Source organism: Lemur catta, chromosome 23 (genome assembly GCF_020740605.2).
Source record: "Lemur catta isolate mLemCat1 chromosome 23, mLemCat1.pri, whole genome shotgun sequence".
Classification (NCBI taxonomy): Eukaryota; Metazoa; Chordata; class Mammalia; order Primates; family Lemuridae; genus Lemur; species Lemur catta.
In genome coordinates this window covers 18,706,484-18,727,569 of record NC_059150.1, presented here as the reverse complement: position 1 = coordinate 18,727,569, position 21,086 = coordinate 18,706,484, and the positions used below count along the sequence as shown (strand labels likewise).

Genomic DNA, 21,086 nt, shown 5'->3' with positions numbered 1-21,086 from the left:
ATTCCCTCTCACCATTACTCAGTCCTCTTAAACCCCAGTGTTCGTGTCTGTATCTCTTTTTGTCATAACTCTCAGTGCCTTGGCTCATGCCTCCACCTGCCCAGTGCAGAACCGCCTCTCCCTCCAGGTATCCCCATTCTTTGTGGGAGGTATAATACGGTGGTACCTCCAATGTGCTCCCTCCCATTCCTTCCTGTTCTTCCACTTTGAGCTCCATGTTGAGTTCTCCTGTTGTTAGGCCACTGGGGGGCAGGCAGTGTCTCATCTCAGCCACTCTCCACCAAGGCTGCCTTTTCCCCATGCTGCCAAGGCCATCAGCCACACTGTCCCTGATACTGTGAGAGAAGCCCCTTTTCTTCCACTGTGCCTCACATTTTTTCACCTGGGCCCCCAAACAGCCTGACTTGTGTCTACTGTCTGCCTGAGCCCCTTTCCTCTCTAGCCACATGCAGGTTCTCTTTTTGCCGGGCTCTGGCATGAATCTATGGAACCAGTTGGGGACAGACCATCTTTTCCTTCTCATTTCCCCACCCACCCCAAGGCTGCACTTTCTCATCCTCCTTTTCCCACCCAAGATAGCCACAAAACCGTCTTGAAGCTTACCCCTCCCTTCAGGCTAATCAGTGCCTGCAGCCAGCTTAACTGCTCCCTTAGGTTTATCAGACAAAAGTGCCACTTTGAGGTGAGCACACTGGGCTCAAACTGATACTCTGGCCACGCATATTCTGTTCACACTTATCTCACTGTGGGGTAAGAGTCTGTGGACATACCTGCTCCCTCAGTTGGACGGTGGGATCCTTGAATGTGAGTTTCTAACTATGTGGTAGTCACCGTTGGAGCTCCAGCATGCGGTCCCCTGCCTGTTACACAGCTGACCTTGATAAATATTTTTGAAAGAATAAATGAACACAGCCAATTAGCATAGATAGGCCAAAAGAAACAGCTCATCTTTGCCAAAGGGAAACTCAGGCAACACATGCAGGGGGAGAGAAGCAGTTCTTAAAGGGAGTCTTCAATCTTACAAAGTAACCGTGCAAAGCTCTCTAGGACCCTTGGCTCCTCAGGGTGGAGAAGAGCCAGGGTCAGAGCAGCACTTCCAGGAGAGGCTTAATTGATCTATTTTTGAGAGGATAACACGTTGAACAACTATTTGACTAGTTACATTTTATTGTGTACCTGCCAGGTGAATAAACAAGGACAAAAATACAAAGGATACCCTATGGCAAAACATATTGATCAGCAGGGGAAAAAGCAGATGACACTCAGGGATAGAACATTTTATTTGTGTCCTCCCAAATTCGGAGCAGTAAGGTTAACCCAATGCTGTGTTCACCTAGATGTTTATAGCACAGGTGAAAGGGACAGACTGAGGCATGGATTTGTTAAGGCTGTGTACTGGGTGTTTCTGTTTTTATTAATTTACTAGGAGTCAGTCCGATGTCACGTGGTAGACCACTACGTGTAAATGATTCAACCAGGAAAGGTAAACTGTGTAACTCTATCTGCCTCTTGTCCCCACGTACTGAGAAGCAAACCCTGAATCACAGCCTGTGGAGAAGCCCTCCAGGCGGCATGTGAGACAAATGGAGCCATTAATTATCTTTATTATGGTAATAATAATGCTTAACACTTACTTGAAGGCATGATGGTTGCAGAAATTGGGAAAAATAAGAATACTCCAGCGAACCGAGCTCATGTTCAGTGGCAATATCACAAATAACCACAGTCATTGGAATAATTTCAGAGATGAGGAATCCTGGTTTCAGAGAGAGACAGAGACAGAGAGAGATTAACCAATTTGTGGACGATCACACAGCTGGTGAGAAGTCTCTGTAATTCCAGAGCATGATTTCTTTCCTCTACACAGCAGTGCCTCCCCGATTGGAGAATATTATAAATATTAAGATGAAAAACATGACTTCCTGTGATTTTAAAAACAGTATTGTCTGGTCACTTGTTCTGGTTTCCCTGTTCTACATGCAGTCATGCACTCAAATGTTTTGGTCACTGCTGGACTGCATATACGACAATAATCCCGTATGATTTATTAATATCTTGGAGCTGAAAAATTCCCATTGCCTAGAGATGTTGTAGCCATTCTAACTTTGTAGCACAGTGCATCACTCCTGTGTTTGTGGTGATTCTGATGCAAACTAACTTGCACTACCAGTCATATGAAAGCTTAGTGCATACAATTATGTACAGTACATAATACTTGACAATAATAACACATGACTATGTTCCCGGTTTATGTATCTACTATACTCTACTTTTCATCATTATTTTAGAGTGTACTCCTACTTATTTTAAAACAGTTAACCATAAAACAACCTCAGGCAGGTCCTTCAGGAGATATTCCAGAAGAAGGCATTGTTATCATAGGAGATGACAGCTCCGTGTGTTATTGCCCCTGAAGACCTTCCAGTGGGACAAGATATGGAGGTAGAAGACAGTGATATTGATGATCCTGACCCTATTATAGGCCTAGGTTAATATGTGTGGTTGTGTCTCAGTTTTTAAAAAAACATTTCAAAAGTAAGAAAAAAATTAAAAATGGGTAAAAGCTTACAGAAATAAAGATATAAAGAAGAAATATTTTTTATAGCTGTACAATGTGTGTTTTAAGCTGTTATGATAAAAATTTAAAACAAAAAGTTTATAAAGTAAAAAAGTTACAGTAAGGTAAGGTTAATTTATTATTGAAGATAAGAAATATTTTAAAATAAACTTCGTGCACAGTGTTTATAAAGTCTACAGGAATGTGTACAGGAATGTCCTAGGCCTTCGCATTCACTCACCACTCACTCACTGACTCACCCAGAGCAACTTCCAGTCCTGCAAGCTCCGTTCATGGTAAGTGCCCTATGTTGGTGTACTATTTAATATTTTTAATCTTTCATACTGTATTTTTACTGTACCTTTTCTATGTCTAGATACACAAATATGTACTATGGTGTTACAGTTGCCTGCAGTATTCAGTACAATAACATGCCGTACAGGTTTATAGCCTGGGAGCAGTAGGTGATACCATATGGCTTAGGTGTACAGTAGGCTACATCATCTAAGTTTGTGTGGGTATTCTCTACGATCTTCACACAATGACAAAATTGCCTAATGAAGCATTTCTTAGAACGTCTCCCTGTTGTTAAATGATGCCTGATTATATACAGAAAAGCTTTGGTACAGAGAAACAAAATGACTGGCTGGGCAACAAAGCAGGTTGGACTGAAGGCTGGGATGACCTGGTGCCCGCATCTCTGGCTACCCAGCAGCTGATCTATTTCCTACTCTAGGTTCCAGATAACTCAGCCTGCTTGAAACCCATCAGAAAGAAAACCAACCAACCCATTTCCCGACCCACTCCCCCACCACCAACCAATAAACCCACCAGCATCTGCTGGAGGTCTGCTTGGTTGTGCCTGACACCATGTCTGGTGCTGCGGGGAACGGCAAAGCAGGACCAGACAGGGTCCCCGCCACCCCGATGCTTGTAATCTAGTTGGAAAGATACGACAAAAATACATGACACAATTACAGATCTGACAGAATGTAATAAAGTGCTAAATTGTGTGGTACAGACAATTAGAGAAGAAGACAGTATATAATAAAGTGCTAATTGTGTGGTGCAGACAATAAGTATAATAGGAGTTCAGTGAAGGGATGGATGAGTGTGGGCTGCAGTCTTCAGGGAAGGCTTCTCATCATGTCAGTGCTGCCGTGTTTATCCGGGGCATGATGGGAAATGGAATATGAAATAGAAGATGGATTAAGAGCAGAATAATGGTGCCGTACCGTGGTATCTCTTCTCAGTCTGGATGAGGACAGAAAGAGAAAGAGTCCTTTGAGAGGTAGCATTCTCCACTAAAAAAAAAAAAAATCCAATAGAGAAATATTAATATCCTATTTTCTTTGCTAGTTGCATTAAAGAAAATTTCCACAGACACTTAAAATCCTATTTTAAACTAAATAATGTTTCAAACGTACTAGGAGAGCTCACTGTTTAAAGGAGCCATGTTGTAGGTCTTTTTCTTAAATGAAGAATACTTTTGCATTATAGATAATCACTTAGTTTATCTTTATACAAAATTCCTCAAAGCAAATAGTAAATAGGTACTCTCATATATGGCTGGTGGGACCGCTAAACGTTTTGCAAGGTAATTTGGCGATGTGTGCCTAAAACCTTGACAATGTGCATATTCTTCAGCCTGTCAGTTTCACTTCTGGGAATTTATCCCAAGGACACAATAATCATGGCTGATTGCAAGACAAACTTTTCTACAAGGATAATGAGCACAGAGTTAAGAGAAACTGGGGACAATTTAAATGCTCCCAAAGAAAGGACTGATGAAATAAACACGTATTTGTAAAATGGAATGTATAGTCACTAAAATGGTACTGTAGAAAAATATTTAAAGAATATTTTTATGGTGGAAAATGTTTACAATACATGGGTAAATAAAAAAAGCAAATTCTAAAACGTGTAGAGTATGATTCCATTTTGGTTACAAATGTGTTGTATGAAGAAAAACATGTATTACTCGCAGAAATATATCTGAGTGGTGAGGTGATAAGTGATTTTCACTTCTTTAGGCTTTTGTGAAATTTCCAAGTGTTTTCCAAGTCACATGTTTTTGTTTTGTTTGTTTGTTTTAGAGATGGGGTCTCACTCAGGCTGGAGTACAGTAGTATGGTCAGAGCTCACTACAGCCTTGCACTCCTGGGCTCAAATGATCTTTCCCTCTCAGCCTCCCAAGTAGCTGGGACTACAGGTGCATGCCACCACCCCTGGCTAATTAAAAAACATTGTTTTAGAGACAGGGTCTCACTATGTTGCCCAGTCTAGTCTTAAATTCTGAGCCTCAAGCAATCCTCCTGTCTTAGCCTACCAAAGTGCTGGTATTACAGGCATGAGCCACCATGTCTGGCTTCCATGCTACATGGTATATTTTGTAATAAAACATATATTAAAATCCTACAGTTCTCTGATTTAATTTGTTTTGAAAGTTTGGGTAGTCATGATTTAGACTGTCATCCAGTGAGTTTTCTTAGAGGCGGTTAGACCTAGAGGGAGTCATCCTAGAGGGAATCCTAGAAGGAGTTAGAGTGAAAGAGCTCATGGAACAAGTAAGTTCTGGGCCCAGAGACTCGTGTCAGAAGCATTATGCCATTCTCTTTTGAATTATAAATAATTCCTATCAGCAGAATGTATACTTTCTTTCTTTAGACTCATATCCACGTGGGAGCTGTTTGGGAGGAATGCATACTCTTTAAGGCTTATACAACAAGAATTTTTAGCAGCAGAGCCTACCTAAGGGGGCGGAAAGCCCAGGGCATGGATCAATTTTTAAGACATCTGGAATAATAATAATAATAATAAAAAAAAAACGTAAATGTGCTGAAATAGAGTTTCAAAAATGGTGGTACATTGTAAATCTTGAACAAATTGTTAGCTTTAACATACAGAATATAAGAACAGAAAGTAAAACTTCGTTGTGAGATTATGTTGAAGGCTTAAATTTGAGATCTTTGGTGAGATGTGGGGTCCAGGCCAAATTAGGCCCTGCCTGGAAACCATGCAGAAGATGTGGAATTATTGAAAAAAATCAGAAAATATGTAGAGAGGATTTTCGAGTTTTCGGTCCAGGGGATTTTCCACATCTAAAGTGAAAACAAAATAACCTCTTTCTGTTCCGAGAACTTCATTTACAATAGAACCGTTTTGGAATGGGCCTTTGTCTGAAACATTTCAGTACAATCCCACTTTATTTTCTCATCCTATGACTCGGTTCTTCCATGTCCTAGGTTTTGACTAATTTAAGGTTTTAAAATAAACATGTTTCAACCCCTTCTAGTTAATAATTTTCTATTTTAACATCATCAGCTAGTTTCTCATCTGGTGAAAATAAAATGCAGCAGGTCAGAATTTACTTCCTTTCCTATACGCAAAGAACATAGAGGAAATCCTTGGAGACCACAGACTTATAAACGACAGACCTTTATTTCTCACAGTTCTGGGGGCTGGAAATCTTAGATCAAGGTGTCAATAGATTTGGTGTCTGGCGAGGGTCCTCTTCCCGGTTCGTAGATGGCAGTCTTGTTGCTGTGTCGCATGGCCAAAGGGGCAAGGGAGTGTGCCAGGCTCTCTTTCATATGTTCACTAATTCTTAATCGTCTACCAAAGTCCCCACCTCCTAGTACCATCACATTGGGGATTAGGATTTCAACCTATCAATTTTTGGGGGACAGAAACATTCAGCCTATTGCAAGTATTGCTTAAAAGTCAGAGGCATAACAGGATAAAATGAAAGAATATTTTATCATAAAAAAGACCAGGTTTATTTGAAAAAGAACCAAATAGAAAGTGTAGGGATTAAAAATATATTTGTTGACATTAAAAATTCAAAGGGATGTGAGACATCTGAAGAGAACAAGTGACATGGAAGAAAGAACTAAGTCAATCACCCAGAATGCAGGACGGAGGAGTCGTGAGATAGAAAACTACGATGTAAATAGGAGACGTGGAATTTAGAATGAGAAAGTCACATGTGTACTCACACACACAAACACACACACACATATTGTTTCATCTCACCAATCCCATGGCTAGAGTCACCCCAAAAGCGGCAGCCAGGGAGTTCCCACAAGTGAGTGCCCCAAACTGTCCCGAGATGGGGCTGGTTAGAATTCCAAAGAAGCACTAAATGCCCGGCTGATCAATCCAAAGTATTTAACAGGGAACTTAGGGGCAGAGTGGGCTGAAGCATCCTTACCAGGGACAGTGAGAGGAAAGGGATGTTCTACTTAGGTGTGACCCCAGTGAGGGGGTCAGGGTAGGGAGTTTATATGAAGGTTTAGGAATTTGGCTCAGGGGCAGGGCCATTTTCTTTCTAATAAACCTAGATACCTTTATCATTGCCTGGAAATTTCAAGGCCTGGGTTTACGTTCAATCCTGCTGAGAAAAATCTGCAGCTGGCTGGGTCACAAGTGGTCAAGGCATTCTGTGATTTTAGATCAGGACATAAGAAAGAAAGTAGGGGTGGGTGGGGTGCATACAGGGGGATGCTACACATATATATTGAGGAAGAAATAAGGAGAGGAGAAAGTAGAGAGAACAGGGATACAATTGTTAAGATATAATAGAAGTTGCTAAAAAACAAAAGACTCTAAAATATAGAGGCTTAAACGAGATAGAAATTTATCTGTTTCTCAGGTAACAGTCCAGATGACGAGGGCTGGTGGAGTGGCTCTGTTCTTCTCAATTTGTAGCTTCTATTTTAGGATCCAACATGCCTACTTGAGCTCTGGCCCTCAGGTCTGCATCCCAGGCAGGAGTGGGGTGGGAGAAGTTTGCAAGGAAGGCAAAAGGGGCATGCATGCCCATCTTTTAAAAATACTTTCCAGAAAACACACATATCCCTTCTCATATTACAAAGCCATTAGAGGGCAAGATTCCATCTATGTTCCCAGAAAAAAAAAAAAAAAACATAGATAGTTCTATTCTTAAAGGAAATAGATGTATTGCCAGTTTATCCTACAGAGGTGAGGCAATATTAGAGGAGATCATGACTGAAAGTTTTCCAGAACTGATGAAAGACAAGAGTCCTAAAAATGAAAATCAGGACATGTCCCAAGCAAGATATATTTAAATTAAAAACCCCTCACATTGGGCTAATATTGCAGCCTATCAAAGTAAAATAAAAATATTAAAAATAACTAGAGAAAAAAACAGGTTATCCATGAAAGGAAGATCAATAGCAAACTTCTTAGCCGCAACTGAGACAAGAAAACAACAAAATAATGTCTTGAAAGAGTTGGTGAAAAATAATTTTCAACCTATAATCTATATCCAACAAAACTATCATTCAAGAATGAGAAAAAAAATAAAGAAATTTTCTGAAAAATAATTTAAAAAATAGACCCTTGCTGAAAGAATTATTAAAGGATATAATTCAGTAAGATGAAAACTGAATACAGAAAGAAAGTATGGGATACAAGAAACAATGGTAATCTCTTCTCCATATAATATTCTGGAACCCAAATGCACTTAAAAATGATCTTAAAATATATAGAGCAAATGTGATAGGATTATGAGGATAAAAAGTGTCATGGAAAGCACCTCAGATTACAAATCAGAAGATTTGGGTTGTTGGAAGTTTTTTTTTTATTACTGCTTCAATCTCACTGCTCATTACCGATCTGTTCAGGAGTTCTACTTCTTCCTAACTGAGTCTTGGGAGGTTGTGTGTTTCCAGGAATTTGTTCCTTTCCTCTACATTTTCTAGTTTAGGTGTATAGAGATTTCCATACTATGCAGGGATGATATTTTGTACTTCTGTAGTATCAGTTGTAATACCTCCTTTTTCATTTCTGATTGAGTTTATTTGGATCCTTTCTCTTCCATTCTTGGTTCATCTAGCAGGAGGTCTATTGACTTTATCTTTTCAAAGAATGAATTTTTTTTCATTTATCCTTTGTATTTAAAAAAAATATTTTCCATTTCATTTAGTTCTGCTGTAATCTTTGTTATTTCATTTCTTTTGCTGGCTTTGGGTTTGGTTTGCTCTTCCTTTCCTAGTTCATTGAGATGTGACATTAGGTTGGCAATTTGTGATCTTTCTGTCTTTTTGGTGTAGGCATTTAAGGCTATGAATTTTCCCCTTAGGACTGCTTTTGCTGAATCCCATAGATTTTGATAGCTTGTGTCCCCTTTGTCATTCAGTTTGAGGAATCTTTTGATTTCCATCTTAATTTCATTGTTGACCCAATAATCATTCAGCAGCAGGTTTTTTAATTTCTATGACTTTGTGTAGATTTCAGTATTTCTCTTGTAATTGATTCCTAGTTTTATTCCACTGTGGTCTGAGAAGATACATGGTATGATTTTAATTTCTTAAAATTTTTTGAGACATGTTTTATGGCCTAAAATATGATCAATCTTGGCAAATGTCTCATGTGCTAATGAGAAGAAAGTATATTCAGTAGTTTGGGGATAGAATGTTCTGTAAATGTCTGTTAGGTCCTTTTGTTCTAGAGACCTGTTTAAGTCCAGTGTTTCTTTCTTTATTTTCTGCTTCGATGATCCAACTCTGTCGGTGGGGTGTTGAAGTCCATGGCAATTATGATGCTACTGTTTATCTCTTTGCTTAGATCTAGTAGAATTTGCTTTATGAATCTGGGAGCTTCTGTGTTAGGTGCATAAATATTTAGGATTGTTATGTCTTCTTATTGAATCGCTCCATTTACCATTATATAATGGCCATCTTTGTCTTTCTTTACCATTGTTGATTTAAAGTCAATTTTATCTGATATGAGAATGGCTACACCTGCTCTCTTTGGTTTATGTTTACATGGAATAATTTTTCTCAGCCCTTCACCTTGAGTCTGTGTGAGTCCTTGTGGGTTAGATGTGTTTCCTGGAGACAGCAGATATTTGGGTTGTATTTTTTCATCCATTCAGCCAGCCTATGTCTTTTGAGTGGGGCATTCAGATGGTTAACGCTGAATGATAGATTTGAATGTGGGATGCCGTTCTGTTTATCGTGTTGGGTAGTACTTTATTACTTTGTTTTACCTCTTGTGCTGTTGTTTTATATGAGCTGTGAGTTTTAGCTTTTGGGTGATTTCACACTGGTGGGTATCTACTGTGCTGATCCATATATAGTATTTCCTGCAGGGCAGTTCTGGTCATGACAAATTCCCTCAGGGTTTTCTTGTCTGGAAAAGTTTTTATTTCTTCTTCATATATGAAACTCGGTTTTTCAGGACACAGAATTCTAGGCTGGCAGTTGTTCTGCTTAAGAACACTGAAGATGGGGTCCAATCTCTTCTGGCTTGTAAGGTCTCTGCTGAGAAGTCTGCATTTATCCTGATGGATTTTCCTTCATAAGTTATTTGATGTTTTCGCCTCATAGCTCACAGGAGTGCCTTCTTCGTGTTGACTTTGGTCAGTTTGATGGCTATATGTGTTGGTGATTCCCTCTTTGCAATGAATCTCCCAGGTGTTTGTTGAGCTTCTTGTATATGGATGTCTAAATCTCTAGTAAGACCAGCGAAGTTTTCCTCAATTATTTCCTCAAATAGATTTTCCAGACCTTGTACTTTTTCTTCTTCATCCTCAGAGATGCCTGTGATTCTTATATTTGGCCATTTTACATAATCCTGTATTTCTTTAGTCTTTGTTTATTCCTCTTGATTTTTTTTGTTCTTTATTATTGACTGACTGGCTTAATTTAAAAAAGTTGTCTTCAAGCTCTGAAATTCTTTCTTCTGCCTGGTCTAGCTATTCTCAAAGCTTTCAATTGTGTTTTGTATTTCCATAAATGAATTTTTCATTTCCATAAGTTCTATTTGTTTTTTTTTTAATATATCTATCTCTTTATTAAAATCTTCATTCATTTCCTGAATTGTTTTTCCGGTTCCTTTGAGTTGGCTTTCTGGTTTTCCATTTCCTCTTGGATTTAACTGAAGTTGCTTATAATCTATATTTGGAATTCTTTATCTGTCATTTCAATATTTTCATTTTGGTTGGGATCCATTACTAGAGAGCTGATGTGCTCCTTTGGGGGTGTCCTTTCAACTATAATTTTTCATACTTCCAGAGTTCTTGTGCTGATTTCTTCTCACCTGGAGGGGCTGTTGCTTCTTGTTTTTGGATTTTCTTTTGTTTATATGGGGCTTTTTTTCCTCCCTCACTCTTAAGGGTATCCCTGTAGCATATGTTGGGTAAGGACTTTTGGCTTTGCTTGTGGATGCTTTGATGGGGGTCTAGGCTCTGGACGGATACCTTGGTTATAGATATCCTTAGTGTGATGTTTTTCTCAGTTGTAAGTTGTTTGTAGGCTATAATGGTGGTGCGCTAAGTGTGTGGGCAGATGCCCTGTCTCTTGTTGATGAGGGAAGATGGAGGTCTTTGAAATACTTTCTCTTTCCCCAGCCCTTTGGTCTTCTTAACAGTACAAATTATATTGGGATGCCCAGTTTAATCTCTGAGACAGTAGGTGGTGCTTGTGGGTAAGAATCAGCCATACCCTACATGATTGAGTCAGTAAATGCTATAAAAGGCAGTATAAGTTGTCCTCCCTGCTAGTAGGTGGAGCTTGCTAGAAGGAACAAGCTGCATTATTGTTTTTGGGACCCGTGACTGGCTCTAGCCCCTCAGGAGAAGCACTCAAATTCCCCAGGTGGTGGGTGGGCCCTGGAGCTCCCAGGGGACTCCTTATTCTCCACCACAGCAGAAATTGCTGGAGGAGTGAGGCTGGGTGGGGCTGGGTCAGGTGAGCTTGCCTTCAGTCTCCACAAAGTTGAATACAAAAGCTGTCTTGTCAGGGGTCAAGGATCTACTCCCAGGCTGCTGGGGAAAGCCACCAGGGAGGGGCTAAAGTGGCCCCACCAAAGTGGAATGTCTGCTCATGGGGCAGGGGCCATCTGGGATTCACAGTCTGGCTGTTGGGAGTGGGTTTCACTCTTCTCCCTCCTTTCTTGCCCTTAAGTCTCTTTCCTGTGTCAGGCTGCAGGCAGGAACTCAAACCAGTTGAGCTCACTAGCAATGATGCTGTGGGCTGGGTGCTTCCCTGTCCAGGATCTTGCCCCAGGCTGAGAGCACAGCTTTCCTGTGGCAGGAGGGGTGCCCTGTGAGTGCACAGACCTACACTGTATTCTGCTCTCAGTTTTGTCCATGCAGTCTCCTCACTTCCTGAGGTTAGTTCACAAATCTCCCCTCCATGCCACTGAGCAAGATGACTGAGTCCTGAGGGTATGGGATCTGGCCTGTGGGCCTGTCCCCAGGTTCCCCAAATTTAATCCCTGACTGTGCCAAGGGGAGACATGCTGGTCTCAAGTTGCCCGTGAAGTGCTCAAGCAGGCTTAATGTCCCTCTGCTTCGGAGTATGCCCTGTTCTGCTGGAGCAGCCAGGTGAGCAGCACCAGGAGGGCCAGTAGGCAGGGAGCTCACAGTTTGAACACCCTTTTGTCTGCTGTAGGTCTTTAAGGGGAAAAGCATGAGCCCCACTCTCTCTGAAATCCTTGATATAGTGGATGTGCCAACATTGGGGGAGCAGCTGCTCCTGAGAATCTCAGTTCAATGGTCCCTTGGGACACCCATGCCTCTTGGCAGCAGTGGGTGGGGGAAGAGAGAGGGAGGAGAAGAGTCCGAATGGAGGCGAATTAGACTCTGGTTCTCTCTGTCCCTCTCCTTGGAATGCAGCCCACCCAGAATGTCCAAGCTCTGCAGTCATGCAGATCCCCTGGGACCCGCTGGCCCCTGTGGCTACTGCAGTCTGGGCCAGAGTTGAGAAATGTTTGTGTGGGAACGAGCAACACAAAAACTTAGGGGCTCAAGCTCCCTGGGGAGGACAAAGGCACACAATGGGTGGAGAAATAGTATGGTGCCCACCATCTTGGCTCGGGTCTGTGGTGATGGGAAATGACCCTGAGGGGGCTGGCAACTTGGTGCTTTGTCCTCAAGAAGCTCCTAGTTCCCTGGCAGAAGCAGCTTTTGGGCTCATAAACATTTCCAGCAGCTCAGGAGCCTGCTGACTACCAGAGGTGTGAGGGAGGGAGACGCAGAATCCCCGACTACCCTTCCCACAGGGTTCCAAGCCTCTCAGGAGTTGATCTCTGCCAATAACTTGCTCCTTCTTGTTCTGCTCCGCAGCCTTTTCCCATGGAATCTCTGGTAAGTTCTGGCACTTTCCCCTCAGAATTACACCTAATCTATGGTTTTTTTTCACCTAAAACTTTTCCTTCTTTCTGAGACAATCTGGTGACTGATGTCTCTAGTCAGCCATCTTCCTCCCATCAGAAGATTTGGGTTGTGGCCTCCACTTTGACATTTTATTACTAAGAGCTTGAGATTAGACTAGATACTTCTATATACTAACTTAAAAACAAAAAACTCAACTCCTACGCTCATTAGTTTTATGACCTTATAGTATATGCTATCTGGTTTAGAGTGTGGGCTTTGGATTATGGCAGTCCTTGTTCAAATTCTTGTTTTGTTATTGACTACCTTTGTGACCTTGAGCAATTTAACCTCTCAAAGCATCAGTTTCCACATCTGAGAAATAGGAAATATAAATGTATTAGAGTTCTTGGCTCCAAACAACAGAAGTTGATTCTTGTTGCATAAAGAGAGAAGCATTTTATTTAAAAAAATATTGGGTGGATCACAGAACAGTTGGGTGAACTAGAAAACTGGGCTTGAGAATAAGCCCTGAGGAACAATATCCCAAACCCAGCCATAGATTTAATGAAAAACAGCTGCTGCTCCACAGACCCTACTTTTATGTCACAAATATCCCATTGTAATTCCTGGGACACAGCTACCACAAAAAGCAAAACAAAATAATAATAATAACAACAAAAAAAACCCCAGACACCTCTGCTTCCCGCTCACTAGAAAAGATGCAAAGACAGAAGGTCTATGCAGAGCCACTTTCCTCTTGTTGCTTCCTTCTGAATCAAAATCTTATGATGGTACGAAGATGTCTTTGATTGGCAGCAACTAATTCATGTGCCTAAATCCTAGCTGCAAGGGAGGCTAGAAATTTGCATTCTGACTCCTATGTTGGAGTGATAGTTACTCATACTTTGGATATTTCCCCAAATATAGAGAGAAGATTCAGCAGAGGAAAGGCTGCCATGAATAGAATAGATGCCCACTATAATAGCAATAATAATGTCTGCTATTTAGAATTTAAACTCCCTCCTAGGCTTGGAGAATCCACCATTTTGTGAGTCTTGTTAGAAGAAGGATCTTCTCACAGCAGAAGTGACAAAACACCAGTTATTTGTTCACTTAAAACCCTGCCAGTTAGAGTTTGAACATGAGACCTCAACTTGATTAACCAGATGTTCTTGTCCTGAGCTTTATGACTATAAGAGTGAAGCAAAGAAGCTGGGATGGTTTGAGAGCCATCCTATGGGCAGCAGTACTAATGACCATGACAGTCAGCATCTAATGTCCAGTAGCAATAATGACGATAGGGTCAGAGTTCAGCAGCTCTTGTTATCACATGAGCATTTTCTTCCTCATCTGAAATTGGATGGACCTTACTTTTGAGTGTGTGTATAAGGACTAAATGAGAACTTCATGTAAGAAAGCCCTGAGAAACATCAAGCACCTTATACACGCAAGGTGTTACCTTCTTCCCCTGTCACAAGCACCAGCCTTGGGAACATATCATAGTGTCCAGAGTTCCAGAAGAAAAGGAACAGTCCATTTAAACTATAAGAAAACAAATAAAATACGTAAGAGGAAACACATATGGCCACAATGTATTGTGAGGTTATAAAGGAAACACTCCATTAGCTCACTGGAATAAATGACAGCCAAGAACAAATTTTCATTCCATCCCTGTCCCCTAGTTTAACAAGTTGGTTGTTCATCGTTACATTACCCTCAATGTGCAACTGAGATATTTGAATTTCAGCTGCAGTATGACTTTTGAATATATTCATTTGAGGCTATTGATAAGGCTGATTCAAATTCTCTGGCATATTACAGTTATTCTTAGTTATAAAACAAAACAAAAACCAACTCAAGACACTTCATTGCCGGATTCTCATGTGGTAGAAATATGCAGTTGACATACCACAGTTTTTTGTTTTTGTTTTTATTTTTTCTCTATCCTAATAGTGCTGTGTCTTTGCAATAGTCCTTATCTAATATTTATGTATGTGGTAAAGCTTCCTTTTTGTTGCATTTGGAGTGGGGAGTGATGATTGGGGGAATCTTGAGTCCTTTGGACCTCAGTTAGTGGTGTGTTGATAAGCAAATTCCTTAAATCAGGAAAAAAACTCCCCGATTTATAGCATTTGTCAATCACTTTGTTGCAAACACTTCTACCATGGCCAACTTCCAGTTACCAATGTGGTGCCACCAAATGTGGAGTTGGCAAGAGATGAGCACAGTCAGCGTTTGCTAGCTGAGGGCAGACAGTTTCAGCGGCACACCACTGGCAGTTTGTATCTTTAATATTTGATCTCAAGAAAACTTCACATAGGACATAATTCACATTGTGGAGCTGTATGTGTTTCAAAGCTATAGTGCTCCCCCTAAGCAGACTTCTAATACAAAGTTTTGTCTCGTGAAAACCTTCAAACTTGTTGTCCCCCCTCAATTCTTAAGAACTTGCTAATTTAAAGGAAAAGGAGGCAGAGACATCCCATTCAGGCTCAAGTAGAGAAAGTAGAGACGTCTCTGTTCAGGGTGGGAACTCTTTCTGTGAGTTCCTGTACGAAGGGCCTTTTCCAGCTACATGGAATCATTCCTTGCATTTCTATGGCACTTTTATAGTTTTCTTTGTTTGATCGTTCCTGTTAAAGATGAGAAAGTAAGCTCATCAAATGGAACAGCTGCGATTTGATTCTTTGGGTCCCAAATCTGGTGCTTTCCCTGCTGCTCGGCACTGCCCTCCCGAGGTGGGCGGAGCCTTCCCTGGCGGCCCTCTCCCAATCCAACTCAGTCGGACCGGATGTTTTCTTTTTACTGCCAGGAAGTTCCTTATTTCATCATCCCTTTCTGACTTTCACAGGGAGAAGTTCCCTTGGCCTTCACTGGACTTGCTATTTTCAGTGTCTCCTTGGATCACATTCCTGCCAAGGCCCTTCTCCGCTTTCAGATTGACTCAGACTAACCACTCGCAGATGTCTTCTGGGAGCTGTGACATGTCCCATGTCCCAGCAATGCTGGAGGGATGCAGTGCTTGAGAGCTGCCTAAGGAAATGGTAAGGTTCCTCTCTACAGGTGACACATGCTGGCCAAGACACCCTGCCACCAGCAATGACATTTACTCACTCTATTAACAGTTCTAATAGTGAATGGTTGTGATACCAGCGATTGTCATACAGGCTTTGAGAGAGCCAAAACCTCACCTCACTTGGTTTGGGAAGCAACTATAGCAACAGCCACCACTCAACAGTTTCATACAAGGAGGGTAAAATATTGACTGCATGGGAAGCTTGAAAAGCTTAAATAGCGTTTATTAATAATTAATGCATTCGTACATTAACCAAACATTTATCGTGCATCTGCCATGTTCACGGCTCTCTTTTAAAGCCTGAAGACTCTAAGGGTGAAACGACTGACTTCACATTTCTCATACTTTTGCACAGTGGCAGGGCAGATGTACACACCGGCAGTTGTAACTGTATGTGACATGTGCTACAGTGGGGATGAGTGTGAGCACAGAGGAGGAAGTGTGTAACTCTGCCCAGAGGAATGAAAGAAACTTAACAAGGTTCTTTGAAGGTTTCTGTGAAGCTGGTGCTAGGACTTGAAGGACAATAATGACACCAGTTGCATAATACTTTATGTGCCAAGAACTGTCGTATACATTTTCCAAATATTAACCTATTTAAGTTTTCAAAAACCATATGAAGTTGGTATATTCTTCATCCCTATAGTAAGCCCGAGTCACAGAGAAGTTAAATAACTTGGCCAATGTCAATCAGCCTGGGAGATGTGGAGCTGGGGTTTGAACCCAACTACTAACCTCTGTACTCTGCTACTATGACTGGCTGGGGTTCAGGGAAGGGGTGGAGTGGGAGGGGTGGAGGACATTCCAGGCTGAGGAAACAGTATGAGAAAAAGCCCAAAGATGTGAGAAAATATGGCATGTATGTGGTTTTTGTTTTGAATTTCAGTGGGAAGAAAACATAGAGGCATTGATCATACATACATGCATTATTTTTCTTTCATCACAGAAATTCTTCTGGAGAATATTTGGAAAGTGACTTATCAACACCATTTCTTGAAATTGGAGTGTTTTCAAATGGCTGCTGTCCAACTGGTCATCCTGTTGAGTTGTTGGCTGAGGGTTATTTTAAATATATCCCCAGAAGGAAGACTATAAACTTCTTGATTTCCCATGATTCTTGGAATTAATTTATTCTAATGCTGCTTGAAGCCAAAATGGCAAGATTGATTCCCACAGAGGATAGCATTTCCAGGAGGAAATTCTTTGGCATAACCACAAAGTGGATTCCTGATCATGGCCAGAGTTCTTGCCAATGTCAATTATAGGTCACCAAGTACAATGGCATTTGTGACTTCATGTGGTACCTTGCTACTGTTCCAGGGTATGTGAAAAGTACCCGATGTATGTGCTTTAGCAGCAAAAACAAAGGGTGGCAGATTTCAGCCCCTAGAATAGTACCTAAATGGAAAATAACCTGGCTAATTCCATATTTCTTGCATAATTTTTTGCTCTTAATGGACTGGAGGGTTAGTCATTCATTCATTCATTAAGCATTTTCCAAGTGCCTACTATATAAAATCTAGTAATAACATTTAAAGTTTAATAGAGAACTTACTATGTGACAGCTACTGTGTTAAGCACATTAAAATTAACACAGTTAATCCTCACAATAACCTGATGAAGTAAGAATAACATCCCCAGATGAGAAAACAGAGGAATTAGGAAACTTGCTCCGCATCACATGGCTGATTGAGCTGGCAGAGCTTGGGGTCCATCCCAGACCAGCCTTAGTCCAGAACCTGTGCTCTCAACTGCTGTCCCGTGTTATCTCGTTATGTACAAGGTTCTGAAGTAGGCCTGGTTACGGACACAAACAACAAACCATAATCAAGTCCGAATGAAACAGGTGCAGAGCACCAGTTCTTAGCCTTTGCCCGATGAAACACAGGCCAGCTGATATGCTTGCACAAGATGCATTCTATGGGACAGTCCCAGCATTGTCATGCCCCAGGAAAGCATATTGGAGAGCCTGTAAGAGTGACATTATTATAGGAATGACACTATTATGGGAATGACATTGAATCAGTACTCATTTATAAAAGTGATAAATCCTTTGCACAGTTTTGTACAAGAGAATGGTGTGCATGAATCTTAGGACACAAATGAAGGTATCCAAGAAATAAAACATTTCCTTTGTTTCTATAAATCAACTTAATTTGGCTCTGGATACCCATCCTTTTGGGCTGGCAGGAAGTTTGATCTCTGTCATTCTGGGCGAATGTCCCACATGCCCGTGAACTTGCACCAAGATCTGAGGTCTTCTGCAGGGCCAGTATGTTGTGTTGGACAATTATCTACACTGGCTCCACTGAGACTGTTGCTGTCTTTCATACACAGGACCCTTTGGGCCCTTGGAGATCTGAAACCTTATGAGGAAACTGGGTGGCCTGGGCCCAGAACCCAGCTCCCCAGCTTTTATAAGGCTGTATGTGGCCTTTTCCTCCAAGGTACCTAGGTCTCTCTTCCCTCTAACCTTGGGCCTTTCCTTTTTCTCAGAGGAAAATCCTTTCCCCTCTTAGTCTCTGAGGCACTTTCCTCTCATCAAACCCTATTCTCCTTAATGGGTTTTGCTCTTTGGAAAAAAGAAAGCAAGCCATGAAGTAAGAAGTATCTTTTCTGCTTTCTTTCTTGCTACTAACTTCTTGCGAAGCAATTAAGCAAAAATCTACTTGAATTGGGAGAGGAAAATAGTAACAAAAATAATAACAATTGGTCTTTAGAGTGGAATTCAGCTGGAAACATATCCTTCATTTCTTCTTATTCTTTCCCTCCTTTCCCTCTGATTTTCTTTTTTCTTTTTCTTTTCTTTGTTTTCTTTTTTGAGATGGGGTCTTGTTCTGTCAAGGCTGGAGTGCAGTGGCCTCATCATAGCTCACTGCAGCCTCAAAATTCTGGGCTCAAGCAATCCTCCTGCCTCAGCCTCCAGAGTAGCTGGGACTACAGGTCCACAGCACTGTGTTCCTCCTTCTTCTTTACAAAATGTAAATAACCCTGTTGTTAGTTATAAAATATGCCATTGATCAACTTAACAGTAAAAATAACTGCAGTTTGGTATACATTTTTCAGTCTTTATTTATTTATTTTTTTTACCATGTATATGTTTAACAATATTCGAGAAATATTTGTTGAATGCTTACTATGCCTTGCAAGGAGTTTGGATTTTATTTGTGTCAAACTGATGGAGAATTTTCAGGCTATAACCTGATCCTCTTTATATGTTTTAAAGATCTCAATGACTGCCCCATGGAGAGTGGATTATAAGGACAAGAAACTCTTACAGTGGTCCAGATATGAGATGATATTGAGGTAGAGCAGGAGTCATGGGGGTGGAGAGATGAGCAGGGACTCTGGATCCGGCTGGGAGGGCAAGCAGACAGGACTGGCTGGGGACTGGGCACAGAGGTAATGGGCAGTGAGGAGCTGAAGATGTTTCTAGGTTGGGGCTTGAAACTTTGTGGATCGTGGTGCCATCTACAAAGACGGGAAAGGTTAGGGGAGGGTGATGTCCTTAATTTCTTAAAACTGTCCTCTAGGAGAGACCTCCTAGGGCCGAGTGGTGAATCTTCGGGGTGAGGCACACATGATCCAATGGGCTGCAGGAAAAACATTTAAAACTTCGATTTAAACTTGTTTTTCTTCTTGTCCTTTTAAATTTACATTTCTGTATATGCCTTATAATATGCATATCAGTACAATTTTATATATATACACACAAATATGGATACCATTTATAAGTAAATAAGAATGACTGAATTAAGGAATGAGTAAACTGAGAGTTGTGGCAGATGGCTAGCTTTTCACCAAAATCCGTCCTTTATTCCAGAATATACAATTTTAGATGCTGATATGCTGCTGCCCAGCCGGAGGCAACTTTTCCCAGATCCTTTGCATGTGGTTGTGACCAGTTCTCCCCGATGAGACGTGACTGGAAGTCAGTTCTGGACCAAGACTTTTGAGAAGCAAGCATGTGTCCTCTGCTCTCCTTCCCCATCTGCTGGCTTGGATACAGAAGCTGGCCAGGCCCTGGGGATGCTGGAGGCCTGAGTTGGAAGGAACCTTCATCCCCGAAAGGCTGGGAGGGAGCTGTGCATTTACCAGGAGCATCCACCTCATGCTATTATGTGAGCAAGAAATAAACTTCTGTGTATTTCATTCATTATACATGTGTAGGTCTCTTTTTGTTACAACAGCCCGGCATACAGGGAGCATGCTTACCATTTTACTATTGTCTGAGCGCATATATAGATTATTCGGAGAACCCTGGTTTAAGCACTTCCCAAATGCAAATAAAATAGGGTTGTCTTGTCAGACTCGGGACAGCGGCCCACCATTTCTAAGCCATCTATTCATGTAATGAAAAGCTATAATTATCATGGAATGGTGTTTAAGCTAGCTGAGTTTTATTTTTGCAACCCTGAAAATAGTGAAATTTTTAGGAAGACTCACACATTTACATTACCGTTAATTACAAAAAATGACTAGCCTTATTGGCAATCCAAAGGTCAACTTAGAAAATGTGGAAATATTTGATGAACATTATAGGAAAACATCAGTGAAATTCAGCAAGATGGAATTATTTGTTTGACACAGATTGTATTCACATTTGCAACTACTTTAACATCCTCAGACTTTAGCTTAAATTGTCGTCTTTCAAGGCCCAAGGATTTTTAAAATCCAAGTGTTTCCAGGTACCTTTGTAAATTAAATAAGAGTTTACTGCATTGCCCCTTCCTTCCTCGCTGGGGTTTAGATGGTGAGTCACAAAGCCTTCCTTAGAGCATTTAGCTTAAAGAAGGAATAGAATGGTGCACCAAGGCAATGTTTCTGAAAGCTGAGATCAACAGGCCATGATTAACGTCAGCTTGCAGTTATATTGGCTGAGAATGTCACGCCAACACCTTGTAAACCCCGCAAGATGATGGGTATCTTACTATTATCCCTACTGCTCTCCAGAAGTTACCAGCAGAAAAGCAAAATGGGGAAAGGTCAGAACTCCCAGAGATTCCAAAATTTTCTTTGCAGCAATCAGTAGTAAAGGCTGGGGTGTCAGTTATGGATGAATCACTGGGCATTTGTGTGGTGCAGGGAGGAGGGTCAGAGCCTCAGCACTCTAACCAGGGCAGCGGGAGCAGCTGGACAGAGGGTCGAGCAACGTGTTAAGAGGGATCGTGTTGCAGCTCCATTCATCATTCTAACCTGAGAAATAAATTAGCCACTTGCTGTTGAGGGAGAACTCATTGTCAGTAGTAGGGAACCACAATTCTGTGGCCCTCACTCACTGTGAAGGAATGAATGGTTACAGGGAAGAGAACTCCTGCTTGGGTTCT

The 21,086-nt window shown here is 41.2% G+C and overlaps 1 long non-coding RNA gene across 2 annotated transcripts; it reads left to right on the top strand.

The window, feature by feature from the left end:
• The first annotated feature begins 2,841 nt into the window (after positions 1–2,841).
• LOC123627023 lies at positions 2,842–19,918 on the top strand. Of its 2 annotated transcripts, XR_006731103.1 has the most exons (3): positions 2,842–2,853; positions 15,535–15,727; positions 19,583–19,918. It is a non-coding gene; the product is annotated as an uncharacterized LOC123627023 (long non-coding RNA). The 2 variants fall into 2 exon arrangements; XR_006731102.1 differs by lacking the exon at positions 2,842–2,853 and having other exon boundaries at positions 15,512–15,727.
• Positions 19,919–21,086: the final 1,168 nt, after the last annotated feature.